Source organism: Chiloscyllium punctatum, chromosome 25, assembly GCF_047496795.1.
Source record: "Chiloscyllium punctatum isolate Juve2018m chromosome 25, sChiPun1.3, whole genome shotgun sequence".
Classification (NCBI taxonomy): domain Eukaryota; kingdom Metazoa; phylum Chordata; class Chondrichthyes; order Orectolobiformes; family Hemiscylliidae; genus Chiloscyllium; species Chiloscyllium punctatum.
The window spans coordinates 38,093,255-38,109,242 of NC_092763.1; the positions used below are offsets into that span (position 1 = coordinate 38,093,255).

General features: G+C 40.1%; 1 protein-coding gene across 6 annotated transcripts in view; it reads right to left on the reverse strand.

The window, feature by feature from the left end:
* Positions 1-15,988, reverse strand: part of LOC140495864 (BCL-6 corepressor-like protein 1) — a 262,058-nt gene that overhangs the window by 105,218 nt on the left and 140,852 nt on the right. The window lies entirely within an intron of this gene.

Sequence of the window (15,988 nt, forward strand, 5' to 3'; positions counted from 1 at the left end):
ACCCTGCGTTATATGTCCCTGTTTCTTTAACATCCTTTACATAAGTTTACACAGTGCTCAGTTTGTGGCCAAAACAATACTAAATTTATTTGCTTGTGTATTTTATGCTTCCGTAGATAAATTGAAATCTTGAAGATATTATTTATGGCTTTAAGCACCTGCATTCAAACATTTTCAGGGAAGTAAATGTTGAACCCAGAGTTCTGTTCACTCACATCCTTCAGTATCTTTCCATTGTGTGCATGCTCCAATTCCTTACTTTTCTCCCAAAGTCTAACATACACAATTTAATCTTTTCAGACCAGAACTCCCAAATTCAGGAACACCAGTTGTCTGAAATGGTTTCCAGCAGATCCTGAAACTCATGAACTGTTCAATCACAGCACTGCAACTATCCTAAACATACTGTATTGATATTGCCATACAGTAAAAGAATGTTAGTGAACCAAGTTCTCCTTAATTGTGGGGAAAAAAACCTATCCTTCAAGAAGTGCCAGGAAGGCATGCCATGTTTGTGTGCTGACATGGCACTTTCCCTGTGTTGGCCAGTGCAAGTTAGTCAATGACTTCAATTTAGTGCAAAAAAAAGTTTATTCAGCTGAGCCAGGATGAAGGGTGGCAGCTTCAACCTTTTCTGCATATCTGCTCTTGACGATTGAGCAACTGCTCAACTTCATTGCTTGGCAAGCTGGTGACTCTACAGGCTGTGGCAACTAAACCAAAAATCAGGGAAGGTGTTACTATCTATCTGTGTGTGTGGTGGAGGTTTGGGTGGGATGGGAGGGGTGGTGAGTGATGCTGCTTATTGCTGTGCTCAGTGTTAAAGTAGGCTGACACTGGCAAATGACTTTGAAAAACACTGGTGAAGTGAGTACTGATTGGGTAAGAATTTCAAAATCAGGTGAATTTGTCTTAAAGTATAAATGATGAATACATTGGGTCTTAAAAGAACACTTACTGAAAAAGGAGGATATTGCTTAGTTTCTCTTGTTGCTCCATTTTATTCTCGACCTAATTATCATGAGATCCCCTTCTTGAAAGGCAAAAGCAACTTTTAGAGACGTTGGAAATCCACATTTTCAAACAGATTTGAAAAAGTGCATTTTCACATTGTAATGTTGGCTTTACGATGTTTCATCGCTCAGGTACCTATTTATTTCAATTCACACATGTTAGATTAAATATGATAACATTACTGTATAATATAAAAATTCTGAAATCTAAATGCCTTGTTAGGAACTACATAGTAATCCAAATTTAATTTATATTTTTTATGTGCGTGCATCTGAAGAAAGGGGAACATGGTTTTAGTTTCATTTTTTCAAGAGTGGTTTTTGTAGTTTGACGCTTAGGAGTTTGTCGACTCTAACACAGGTTAACAATTTATTTTTTTTAAATACAGATTTTATCCTGTGTTAAAGTATTGGCAAACTGTTGCACATGTGTTCAGTGACCCACCTCCATGTTTAAAGAAGGAAATAAAGTCACAATCTACCAAACCAGATTTCACTCTAAAGTCTGGCTTGTCCAGTATTAACATAGATGAATTACAACACTATGTACAAAGACTTTCCAGGCTGGAGAGGTTATAGTAAGTATAATGGCATCAAGTGGACATGAAATTGACCCCCAATATACATGCTTTCAATCTTCTCCAATGTAAAAATGTTTACCACTAGCTATTTGTTACAATTCCATTCAGGTTGTGTCAACAAATCTACAAAACGAAACAAAATCACATCCTCCAAAATGTGAACTCTATCATATAATGCTAGAAATACTTAAAATAGTGAGGCTTCTGTACAGAAACTTGCATGGTTAAGATGGTTTCCATTGCTTACATTATAATATTGCTGAGTAAATTGTCCATCTTTAAATGGAATGAGAATCAAGTTGGCATTTTAACTGTTCAGTAATCTGCTCCATCAAGTTACCACCAAGGCAATGAAGTTAAAAGCTAAACTCAACATTTCACATGTAGACATTTTATTAGAAATTACGTATGAAACACATCAGAAGGGAATAGGAATGGGGAAAGCTCAACAAAGACAATTATGTGAGAGAAGAAACATAGTGACTTTAAAATCCTACACACAAATTAAAGCAATATAAAGTATATTGAAGAAAAACCTGAAGCACAGAACATTTGTCCCAACTCACTGTGATAATGTGCTGGAAATCAAACTTCTACTATTCCTGGATTCATCACAAGTCACTAACACTATCTAAAGTTTATATGACTGATGAAGCAGTTAAAGTAAAATGTTCAGATTTCTGTACTGAAGAAAACTGTCATTTATTACACAGATTGTTGTCAACTAATAGAATAAAAGAAAGCAACTACTAACTTATAACTCTCTAACTTAAATTCTACCACTTTTAAGAAACTCGCATATATACACACAAACAGACACATGAACAGATTCAGATATTATGGGTGGCAAAGAAACAAACCAAAAGTCTGTGAAGCACAGTTCTGGCACTAATTCAGATTACACACTTATTCTTCAGTTCCATTCCACCTCTTTTTGACTTCTTGAGGAAGACAGAGGTTATAAAAACATCAATTCTTAAACATTCACTCAAGTTGAGGGTCCGCTTGTCATTGTCTCTAAAGGTGATTTTTTTTTCCCCTTCAAGGGAATTTGCAGAGAAAGTAGCTAGCTGTTTGGAATGTCATTTTAGCTCTCTCTATGCTGTGAATGGAAAAATATTTTGTTCTTTAGAGCCTGCATGTTTCTGCTGCACTGTCCAAACACAAAGCTGTAGCCATTCGCCCAGGAACAAAGTCAAGAAGTTATTGTGTTACTCCTGAATACTCACCACTGGTCCTGAATTATTATTCCTGAATAATCACCACTGGTCCTGGTTGAAAAACCAAATCAAAAATCTGCCACTGGGCTACTCTGTCTCTGCTCACATACCCACAGAGTCAAGGTGTCTAACATCTTTGTCTACTGCTTGAATAAGGTCACCCAATGAGTTCCAGTAATTTTTTTTTCCAGAAATTGTAACGCCTTCCTCCACAGTCCCTGGATTTAAAGCAGAATCTTGCCCCATTTTTAAGTCCACAGTACAAGAAATAAAAATATCATGCTTACAGTGTAAATGGTCAAAGCACTTTGGGTGAGGTGATAAGCTAAGGCAGGTCAAAGAAAAAAAGTGTCAAAGCATATGCCCAGCAGCCAAGCAATTGACTTGACACACAGGAACAGAGTGAAATGCCATCACAGTCTGCATGTGTTTTTTTTTGTTCACCTTTCAGTTTATTCAACCCTTTTAAGATGTTGCTCTTATGTGTCAACAATTGAAGAAAAACTTCTTCTCTGCATATACTGACTAAATAGTGAATTTTGTGTTTGTTTTTAATTCATATTTAAAATTACTACATTTCTTATACAGGTAATTCTTCTAGAACATGGTTGCAATCTCGTGCAACCCCACATTACAAAAAAATTGCGCTTTAGAAACAGCGCTTAAAAAGTGTTGGCAAAGTAATCGCGTTACAGCCAACACAAAAGTTTGCACTTTAGAAGCAGTGTCCCCAATCTGTCAATCACATCATATAAATTAAAGAAATGCACATTATAGCAGAACAACCTGCATTACATTTCCTACTCAGCTCTTATTTGTGACAACAAATTGCAGATTTACTTGATGACCCCACAACACAATAATATTCAACTATTATGGTGCCACAAAGCCTCTCATAAAATTAACTATTATTTTACTGTAATAGTTTGTGTTGAAGTTTGGAACGGTTAGTCACCTCATCTACTTTCTGAAAGATGTCACAAGCTAAAGCATAAAAAAAGATGAATAATTTTCAATTCTATCTAAGCCAATTTTCAAAACTTGTCTGAAGGAGGAATACACTTCCAGTTTTTACTCATCATTGTAAATAATAAAATAGGGAAAGCCACTAACATACGATCTGATAGGCTTTTGATGTTTCAAATCAGAACAACCTGAGCATACTAGATCGATTTCTTTGAATGTGGCTCAGTTTTCTCCCCTTAACAGGTAGATAATTTAAATATTGTTTTATCACTCCAGTCGAATGGATCTGCAGTTAATTGTGGAATGTAAGTCAAATGGCAACTGCTTTTAAAGTAAAACTTTGCATACATTTCAATAACCCAAGTTATTAGTCAAACAAACATGATCTGATCAAATTCATAACTGGGTTTCATATTAATATATTGGCCTTCTGTAAAATATATTTTACATGTGAAACATGACAGAACTCTGCTTGCTGGTTTCACAACAATGTAGTTGACATTAACTGCCCCATGAATAGCCTGAGAAGCCATTCACTTGCACGAAAACAACTACAAAATGAAAGAAAGGAATAAAATTTGATGGAGCACAGGCATAACCTGGACAGAAAAATCAATAAAGGCAAACCAAGCCATATTTGTCCTGTCAAGATTTTCTTACTAACATCTGGGGGCTTGTCATAGAGTCATAGAGATGTACAGCACGGAAACAGACCATTTGGTCCAACTTGTCCATGCCGACCAGATATCCCAACCCAATCTAGTTCTACCTGCCAGCACCAGGCGCATATTCTTCCAAACCCTTCCTATTCATATACCCATCCAGATGCCTTTAAATGCTGCAATTGTACAGTCTCCGGCCTACCACTTCATCTGGCAACCCATTCCATACATGCACCACCCGCGGTGTGAAAAAGTTGCCCTTTAGGTCTCGCTTATATCTTTCCCCTCTCACGATAAACCTATGCCCTTGAGTTCTGGACTCCCCCACCCTCGGGAACAGACCTTGTCTATTTATCCTATCCATGCCCCTCATGATTTTATAAACCTCTAAGGTTACCCCTCAGCTTCCGATGTCCCAGGGAAAACAGCCCTAGCCTATTCAATCTCTCCCTACAGCTCAAATCCTCCAACCCTGGCAACATCCTTGTTAAATGTTTTCTGAACCCTTTCAAAGATTGCACGCAATATTCCAACAGTGGCCTAACCAATGTCCTGTACAGCCGCAACATGATCTCCCAACTCCTGTACTCAATACTCTGACCAATAAAGGAAAGCATACCAAACACCTTCTTCACTATCCTGCGACTCCGCTTTCAAGGAGCTATGAACCTGCACTCCAAGGTCTCTTTGTTCAGCAACACTCCCTAGGACCTTACCATTAAGTGTATAAGTCCTGCTAAGATCTGCTTTCCTAAAGTACCGAAAGTGTGAGAGCTATCCCACAGATTAGTCAGGCAACAATATGACATGCAATTTTTACAGAATAATACTTCCAGACAATGGCTTAGACACCACTATCACCAACACCAACACCATTCTCAACTGAGTCCTACACCAGATGTGGCAGTACCATGAAAGGAATTACCCTGAAATTCCTCAACTTTACTGTGGATCTCTCATGGCATCAAGTCAAACATGGGCAAAGATACATCTTACTGACTATCTTCCACCACCTCCTCTTGAATGGTGAATTAGTACTTCTCCTGTAGAACACCATTTGGAGGAAGTAGGGAGGATTGCAAGGGGAGAGAATGTATCGTAGTTGGGGGACTTGACTCAGGATAGCCAGTTTGGTCAATAGTGGCAGAGTCCTAAAGGCTGAAAAATGTGTTGCTGGAAAAGCGCAGCAGGTCAGGCAGCATCCAAGGAGCAGGAGAATCGACATTTTGGGCATAAGCCCTTCTTCAGGAATCCTGAAGATTTTCCAGCAACACATTTTTCAGCTCTGATCTCCAGCCTTACTTTCTCCTAGAGTCCTAAAGGACATAACTGCTAGAGTGGCTTTTAGATTAGATTACTTACAGGGTGGAAACAGGCCCTTCGGCCCAACAAGTCCACACCAATCCGCCAAAGCATAACCCACCCAGACCCGTTCTCCTACATTTACCACTTCACCTAACACTACGGGCAAGTTAGCATGGCCAATTCACCTAACCTGCACATTTTTGGATTGTGGGAGGAAACTGGAGCACCCGGAGGAAACCCATGCAGACACGGGGAGAATGTGCAAACTCCACACAGAGAGTCGCCTGAGGCGGGAATTGCACCCGGGTCTCTGGCGCTGTGAGGCAGCAGTGCTAACCACTGTGCCGCCCACAAAGTGGCAGAAAGTGAGGGAATCAACTAAAAAGGGAAAAAACAAATTACTTGATTTCGTCCTCACCAATCTACCTATTGCAGATGACAATTGCCATTACAGTATCAGTAGGAATGACTATTCAGGAGTGACAGACACTGCTCCCTCTTAGTTTTTTCTGGTTGCATAGGCCTCAGAGGTCCATGTCTGGCAGCAATATCCAGAACTGAAAACCAATGCCGCAAATCGCTACACACAGAATATTGAAGTGGCTGCAAGCACATGCAGCCACACAGCTTAGACAGAATGCTGGTATCATAATCATGGAGATTAAGTCCTGTCTTCATATTGAGGATACCTCATGTTTTGTTACACTATCACAGTGACAACCGGACCAACTTGAAACAGATCTAGCAACTCAGAACTGGGCATTCATGAGTTGCCATAGGCCATCAGCAGCTGAATTGTATTGAACCATATTGTGAAAGCTCATGGCCCAGAATATTCCCCACTCTATCATCACCATCAAGCTAACAGATCAATCCTTGTAAAGGCACCTTTTAAAAACATTTTTGAGCTTTTTAAAAACAGTGGACAAAAATGAAAAAGAACAATTTTAAAACCAGTCGTTAACAAGAATGGTTGCACATTTTGTAAGCGATGAATTTGATACCTCTTGTAAATCTGTTTGTGTAACTGTGGGTTATAGCAACATTTAGAACAACTGAAGCACAGGGACTGTTTATAAGAGAAGCTGACTGGTTTGTGTACTGGGGATCAATTATCAGTGACAAAAGTGCCTGCTTGCCAACAACCGATTATCAGGTATTTGAACAGTGTGGGCTATTAAGAGAAAGCAGCAGATCTGCAGCAGTCCTCTTATTTTTTTGCAGTAAGCCCCTTTAAAACTCGACAAAACCAACTCGTAATTTCTTCAGCCAATTTGCAATATCTGACTTTGAACTGAATAAATTAGAGAGCTTTCATAAGTGAAGCAGACACCCTGTGCCTCTTGCAACCCAGTGGAAGATTTCAGAAAAATGTTGAGAAATTCTTGTATCAGCAAGCATAAAGCCAACATGTTGTGAATAAAGACTTTATTGTTTTTTCAGTTTTCCTCTGTCTTTTTTTTAAACCCTGTTTCACTCTGCCTGTCTGCATTCATGTATAAGGGGGAGTTTATAAGGAGTTTAGAGTTTTAATTTGTGGAGTTTAAACTATATTTGAATAATTGTTTTTCAGTAGCTAGAATCTAGGATTAGGTGATTCTTAAGTGCAGATCTAGTCCATGCTTTCTATCAATATGGGTTAATTGTCAGGTGGTTTGGGGATTTTGTACATCTTTTAAAAACTCTTATGACAATTCCAGGAATATGGGATTTGATTTCAATGCACTACTCCAGTGAGTCGCAACATCTGGTTCAATGAGATGTGCAGAAGGGCTTAGCAGGAGCAGCACCAAAATATGAAGTGTGAACTTGGTGAAGCTACAAAACAGGACTACTTGCACTTCAAGCAATGTAAGCAGGATGCAATAGACCAATGCATAAAACAAGTGATCCTACAACCAACAGATCAAAGCTCTGTAGTCTTGACCACATTCAGTTGTGAAAAAGTCATGGCAATTGAAAAACAAGAAGAATACTCCCCAGCACTGTGGGTGAGCAGTACATCAAAAGAGAAAGCTGAAGCATTTGCACCTAAGCAAAAAAAATGTTTAGTGAATGATCCATCTTGGTCTTCACCAGAGGTTCCCGGCATCAGAGATGCCAGTAATCAGCTAATTAAATTCACTCAACCCGATATCAAGGAACAGTTGAATGCACTGGGTACTTAAGGGTCATGGGCTTTTACGACTTTCTGGCAGTAGGACCAAAGACTTGTGATCCAGAAATAGCCTCACCAGTAATAGAGCTGTTTCAGTACATTATCATCTACCCAACAATGAAAATTGCCTCAGTATGCCTGTTCACAAAAAGCAGGAAAACCAAAGCCTGTCAATTACTATGCTTTTGGTCTACTCTTTTGGTAAAAGGATGAAAGAGTCATTGCTATCAAGTAAACAACAGCATTTGTTTCAATGATCTTTAGCTAGAGCTCAAGGGTACCTCTTTACTGTTATCAGCTCAGTTTTGAGCTAGATTAGCCCCAGTTTTATAGGGGTCTCAAAGAATCTGTGGAAACCAGGAGTGGTAGTAGAATGCAGGCATCACAACAGCTCTCTGGGTGAGCATATACAGAGTATAAGTTTCCTTTGGTCACACACCAATTGCATCTTAATGCAATGGTACCTTTATCTGTTGATAATGAATGATACAGGCTGGTCAAAGGTTGGCTTGATTCCCACATGTATGCAATGTGAGTCCCTGCACTGAGAGGACTCTTGATGGTCCACAGCTCAATGTTAGCTCAGTATAGGTCTCAGGATGTATTCTATATCAGACAAACTTTCCAGCCCTTTTTAAACAGGGCAATTGTCACATCTGGTGATGAATGGTTGCCTGGAGGATGCCAGGCAATTATCTGCTGAGTTCTGGAAGAAGTTTAACATGAACTTCACTTTGAAGACTATAGCAGTGGGGCTCCTCCAAGTCCCAGGGCTTCAGACAATCCTTCAGCAGAGCACACTGCACACAGTGACAGTATCTCAAAATGCCAATATTTATTACAGATGTTGTTTTTAGACATATGGAGAGTGTGGAGGTAAAACCTGTATATGCTCCATACTTAAATGGAAGGTGGTAAGGATCTTTGTTTCTCTGGCCCATCCTCAGCATTCACAGCAGCTACAGGCTGAGCAGAATGTGATGGTCTTCTGCCATTCACATATCTGAACCCAGTTCCACCTTCCCTCTGTACCTCAGGGGATCCTCACCCCCACCAAGGCTACTTGAGACTTGGGGATTCAGGTACACAGACCTTTAAAAGTATCATGAACAGGTGCAGAAAATAATCAAGAAAGGTAATGGAATGCTAGTCTTTATATCAAGACGACTGGATTACAAGGATACCAAAATTATGATGCTGTTCTCCAAAACCCTGATTGAACCCCACTTGGAGTACTGCGAGCAGATCTGGGCTCCATACCTTAGGAAGTCTATACAGACCAACCTTGATTATCCGAACAAGACCTCGATTGTCCAAACGGGAGTATTTTGTTCGGATAACAGACAATGTTTTTACGTGACCCTGAGATCTTGGTCAGATAATCCGAGATTTGGATAATTGAAATTCGGATAACTGAGGTTGTTTTGTACTGGCCGTGAAGTAAGTACAATGTAGGCTTACAGGAACGATACATGGATTTCAGGAGTTACGAGGAGCAATTATACAAATTTGACTTATTTTGTCTGTAATTCAGAAGGTTAAGGGATAATCAGATTGAAGTCATCAAGCTAATAGGAAAAGACAGGGTAGATAAACTATTTCCGCTGACTGGGCATTCTAGAATTCAGAGGCACAGTCTGAGTGTAAGAGACAGACCATTGGGGGAGTTGTTAGGAAGTACTACACACAAACTGTGGCAGGTGTTTGGAATTTTCTCCACAACACGCAGTAGATGCCAGATCAGTTATTAATTTTAATGTTTTGCTCAGCAAAGTATTAAGGGATATGGGCCAAAGACAGATATATGGAGTTATGGCACAAATTAGCTATAATCTCACTGAACGATTGAACAGGCTTGAGGGCTGGACTGCCTACTCCTGTTCCTATGTTGTCCTTTAGGAAAGATGTAAATATATTGGAAGCAATTCAGAGACATTGTACCAGACCAATACTCGGAATGGGGTGGTTGACTTATGAGGGGAGGCTTGTATCCATTGGGAGATTAGATTAGTAAGAGGTTGAAGCATTTACAAATCCTGAGGGTAGACAGGGTAGATGTGGAAAGGATGATTTCTTTTATGGGATAATCTACAACTGAAGGTTACAGTTTAAAAATCAGCATTCCCATAAAATGGGGATTAAGTGTTCTTTTTCTCTCAAGAGGATGACGGTTTTTGGAATTCTCATCATGAAAAAGGTGGTGGTGGCAGAGTCCTTGAATATTTCTAAAGAAGAGGTAATAGATTCTTGTTAAGCAAGGGGTGAAAGGATATCAGAATATGTAGGAATGTGGATTCAAGGTTACAATCAGATCAACCATGATCCTAATAAATGGCAATTCAAACTTCAGGGACTGAATAGCCTAGACCTGCTCCTACTTCTTCTGGTTATATGTGAAGGCACTTGAGGGAGTGCAGATGTAATGTATAAGAATCATTCCAGGGATAAAGAATTTCAGTTGTACAATTATCAAGGCAGATTGGAGAAGTTAGGACAGTTGCTTTCCTTGGAGGAGAGAACTGACAGAAGTATAAATAACATGAGAGACCAAGACACAGTAGTTAGGGCAAAAACATTCTACTCATGTAAAGATCATGAATGAGACACTGCAGATTTAAACTAATTGGCAAAAGAAGCAAATGCAAAAGGAGGAAAAACCTTTTCACACAGCAGTGGTGAGTGTCTAAATTATGTCATCTGACAGTATGGTGGAGGCAGATTCAATGGTGGCATTCAAAAGTAAAGTCATGCAGAAAGGCACAATGTGCAGGGTTACATGGAGAAGGTAGGAGAATGGCACCAAGTGAAATGTTCAGATATCTGGCACTGCAACAATGAGATTCTAGAAAGGCGTTGGTCCAAGTGCTCTGCAGATGTCAAGACCTTGGCAAGAATATGCTCACACCACTGGCTCCCTGGATTTTGAGAAACACCTGGTGCTTGCAGTTCAGCTGCTGCTCCAGTCAAGTTTCTGTGGTCACTTAAAATCTATCGGTCCTCTCCAATATTTCCCTCAACTGTCCTAAGATCACTCTTCCCTCCCAAAATTATCCTCAACTCAGTGATTCTCTTCCTCCATGTGGAATCACAGGCCCCTCACATAGCACTTCAAACAAAATGGCAGAGTTGGAGAGGTTGCTCCGAGTGACTCATTTTTTTTCATACACTGACTTGCCTGCACACCATTGGCTTTGAACAGTCAGCATTAAAATTCCAGCCCTGCATAGTGGCAGTTTTCTGCCTATGATATTTGACTGCATGGTGTTAGTGCATCGTGTGGATGTATCTTAGGAGTCTTATTCTGGCATGGTAGTCACTGCTTCACTTTCTGATGAGAAGGTGCATGATTTGTTGGCTTCTGCTTTCTGTCAGCCCTCCTCTTGGCCAGTTGAGGTTTCATTTTTGTTTGTTTCTTTCAATGCCCTTCCAAACAGTCAGCTTCCATTATCAGCAACCATTTCCCAGTTTTCAATGTCAATAGCGGCCATCTTCGTGCAGGGTTCCTTGTAGCAGAGGTATAAATGCCAATGAGGTTGTGCCCTCGTGGCCAGAACAAAAGTTTTCCAGGTCTTTGGGTATGTAGTCATCATCCATTTGATCAACAAGGCTGAATCAGTGCAGGACCTCATATCATCCTCAGAAACAAGACTAATTTCCATATTTTTAAATAATAAAGCACTATGATCCAACAAAAAAAATCTGCTATCCAATACAAAGTTCACCACACGATTTAATAACTGACATCTACAATGTCTGTAAAAGAAGTACACAATTTAAACCTTATACTTTCTTCAGTACAAAAAGAATTATACTGGTAAGAGTTCCACTTTAATGCAACTAGTAGAACATCACAGATTATGAAAATAATTAAAACCAAATATAAGATGACTTTCTATGATTACAGAATGATTATAGAAAGAAAGTCTGAACTTATGGTCAACCACTCTGGTTAGGAAGACATGAGATGCTGCTCATTTTGCTTGGTTGTCCATTATGGCACACTTTCCAGAACCCAATAACAGCAGAAAAACAGAAGATGATCTCAGAACTTTTATAACAATTTATACTAATGGTATAGAATAAAAATTGGAGACAGAAAACTAATTTTGAATCATTGCAATTATGGAAAACAGAAAGCAACAGAAATGTTTGGAACATTTCCGAAAACTCCTGCATTAACCTTTTGAAGCAAGTGCAACATAATGTTACTAAAATAATGCAGTTTCACTACATCAATCTTGTGGATAGAAAAATAAGCAGTTTCTGCATTAAGAAATCAAACAAATTAGTCAATAGATTTCAAATAATCATGAAAACAACAGGAGAATTTCGAAAAGCATGGAACTTAAAGGTTATCCTTTCCCTCAGAGCAGCCAGTTGGGGAACTCAGTGTAAGACATCCGAAAGGATGAAATGCTACAATGGAAAATGAACTAGCTGGGAGTGTCATGCACACTTGTGTAAATATATTTTTGTGGTTGTACACCAGCTGCACAGTGATGGAGTCCAAGCTCTTGTGATTGACCATCTTTCCTCGATTATCTGAACATGCCTTAATCACCAGAGCTCACCTTTCCGGACTCCAAACAGAGAGAGACTAGATATACCGAATCTCCAATGCCCAGGAGGTTCTGATGCATCAGTGAAGGAATTCCCCCAAGAAGTTTGAAATTCTGATCAGTCACTCTTTTCTCCTGCATTATAAACTGCTCCACACTTTGAAATCTGGCACTCTTTACTCTATCGTGAAGAATCTTAGTGCAAGTTACTTCTCCTTAGAATGGTTCACACGCAGCTTAAAATGCTATTAATGTCACCAGTTTTACCTGCTCCTATGATTCAAGATTAAGAGGTTTGGAATTCCTTGGAGATCTGTCAGAGATCCATTTGCACCATTTCTTTGAGCTTCCATATTGCCTTTGAGTTTCTGTTGGAAACTTAAATTTTCACCTTAAAAAGGCAAATGACAGGCCAAAAATGCACAGTCCCACAGGTGGGTATAATTCTGAAATTTGGAAGATTTGACAGTGCAACATATGGAAGAAGGTGGATTAGCAACCACTCATGCATATGTAAATTCCCCCAACTCGGGCCTCTGATGATCATACGTCAATTAAAGAAATGCTGTTTATTTGGTATGGAGCTGATCAGTTATAAGGCGAATCATGGCCAAAGAAAGTACATCTGAATTTCGTCAAGTCATTCAGAGGGTTTTTTGATACAAAGCCCAGCAGGTTTTCTCACTATATCTTACTAAACTCACCTCATTAAATACACAACCCAGCTTATGATGGCCCTCCCCCATCCAATTCCAGCAACTGTCTCACCACATACCATTTCCCTGGCAGCAGCCTCGACTCTGTCAGTGAGGAGCTGACTTCAGATGTTTAGCACCCTACTTTGCAAATAGATACCCGGAAAGGCCCTGCTAGACAGGGAGGTGCAGATGCAGAATGTCTTCTTCCACGAAGACCAGCAGTGGAAGCCATGATACTAGACCATACGAGTCTGATCTGAGGTGGCCATCTGGAGGAACGCACAGTAATATAGAGAGGAGGTCAATGACCTGTGACTCCATCAGCACGAGTGGCAATATCTTCTCTACAATACCTCACACTATATCTACCTCTGCTACTGCAATCATCTCCTATTCTGGCTCAGACTCTATAATTCTCACCATTGCCTGTAACATCTTCCTTCACTCACTCTTACCTACTTCAACTCCTGACACCACTAATCCTGCATGACCTCTGCAGTGCCTACTCATTAGCTTGGGACATCTCCCCACTTGCACCAAAAGTCACAGCTGTGCCATCCACTTTCATTTGCCTGAACAGCTCAATTTCCCGCATCCCAGGTGAAAAACAGCTCCCAAACAACTAACTACAGATCCCAGTTGCAGACACTGCATCACAAGGGAAAGTTACCTTGGCGCTTTGCTGCAGAGGGTGGTCACACCCCCTCAGATCACGTAATTCAAAACCAGTCTGTGACCATAGACAGGAGGATGTGACAGCAGTTACGACAAGTATTAAGAACTCAGCGGGTTACAATTGAGGACCCTCAGCCCTGCAATTGTCTAAGTTATGAGGCTCTTGCAAGATATGGGGACAAGAATGAAATCTGCAAGAAAGATGAGCAAAGTGACCATGGCACCTCGGTACAAGAAATGGTGGAGGTGGTCGGTGGGGAGGGGGGGGGGGGGGGGGGGGGGCGGATATAGCAATTTGGTAGTATTAGGGACAATATAATTAGGGAGATGTATACTGTCCTCTGCAGTAATGAGTGAGAATTTGGAAGGCTGTGTTGCCTGTCCGGTGCAAGGGTTAAGGAATCAGGAGAAGAGGGGTATTGGAGGAATCCAATAGTCGTTGTCCCCATTGGTACCAATGATACTGATAGGCCTAGAAAAAGAGATTCTGCTGAAAGACTTTGAGCAGATAGGAGTTAAAAAGCAGAAACTCCATGGTAATAAATTTCTAGGTTATAACTTGAGACACGGGCAAACTGGCATAGGATACATAAAGTCAAGGAGTTGAAACTGTGGCTTAAAGACTGTTGTGTATGAAAATAAGCTCAGTTTTGGCATCCCTATGGTTTGCCACCTGGTAATAAAATCAAAATTTTGTAGTCACATGGCTTACAACTTTCCTTTATTAATTTCAACATTGACTTAGCAATTTCTGACTTCGCTAGTCCTAAATCATCTTTTCCATTTCCCACATGCAGGAAGAGAATGGAGATTTCTCAGAGGAAGTCAATTATTCTGGGGAGGCACAATCATAAGAATCATGCAGTAATTTGTATACTTATGGCTTTGCAGAAGTGCTCAGACAGATAGTTGGGTTTTCACATGATGTTATCTCACATATTGCTAGTGAGCAACAGCAGATGATGGATATGGGACAGATGCATAGATTACCCATCGGAGGGCACATTATCCGGTAAGCTCTGGTCAGCTGGCCCTAAGGCTCAGCATCTGTGGCCATCAACAAAGACAATAATTCTGCAACAGCAATGATAACAGCTTTTCCAGCTGCATCATGAAGGCCTGGAGACAAATTAGAGAAAACTATCCCATGTGAGAGAGCCACATTGTTGAAGATCATATCCAAAGGTCTTCTCAATGATGTCTACCTTCCTGGAAAGAAAGCAGCCACCTGAAAGATTTACAAAATATGGTAATCAAACAAGTGCACCTTGAAACTCAATGATGGCAAAAAATATAGTGGAACATTTTAAAACAAGACAAAAACTTAGCCTTGGCTCTTCAGGTGTTACTGATGGGCAACTCCACATCATTATTAACAGGGAAATGTGTCTTCGTAATTAAAGGGAAGGAATAAAGAAACATTAAAATAGAGATTCTTCTTGAAGGTGCAGAAGGCAGTCCACTACTAAGCACTCACAGGCTCCAAAGCTCAGAAGGATGTTGGCCAAGATCAGCTTTGTAGCCAGAGCAAAGATAAAAGCTATCCCTGTTAAAATCACAGGGTTGCACAACAAAGGCACAACAGGAAAAGGAAGAGTACAAATTTCTTATTGCCTAGTGCACCCAGTCCAACATGTTTATTCTTCTAATTCACTTGACTGGATGCTGCCAATGTAGTGACCGCATGACAAGAAAATGAGCATCCATTTTTCATCTATTGCCTGTATATATTGTATTGATGATTTTGCCTCCGGAAAACTGAATGCTCATTTCCCCATCTACTGTGGAGCAGCAGACTTGTAAGAATGTTGTGGCTGCTCCTGTTCATCTTGGTTCTCACTGAAACTATGCATGACACACCATGCTACACTGATGTTCAACAGATGGAAGATGTAGATTAGACACACAAAAATCCTGATAGTACAGATGACCGAAGTATTGGAAGTCACCTCCAAAGTACATTCTGAAAACAAGAGTCTTTGAAAAAGGTTCTTCACTTAAGGAAGCAGATGTGAAGTCTTTGTGTTTATCTGACGTTTTCTGTCTCCAATTTGTTTATTCTCCTTAACTACACTGCCCTCTCACATTGCTTTCATTTGGAAAAACTTGCAAAACCCATCCATTCTAGAGTTAAATTTTTTTTTAAAAATC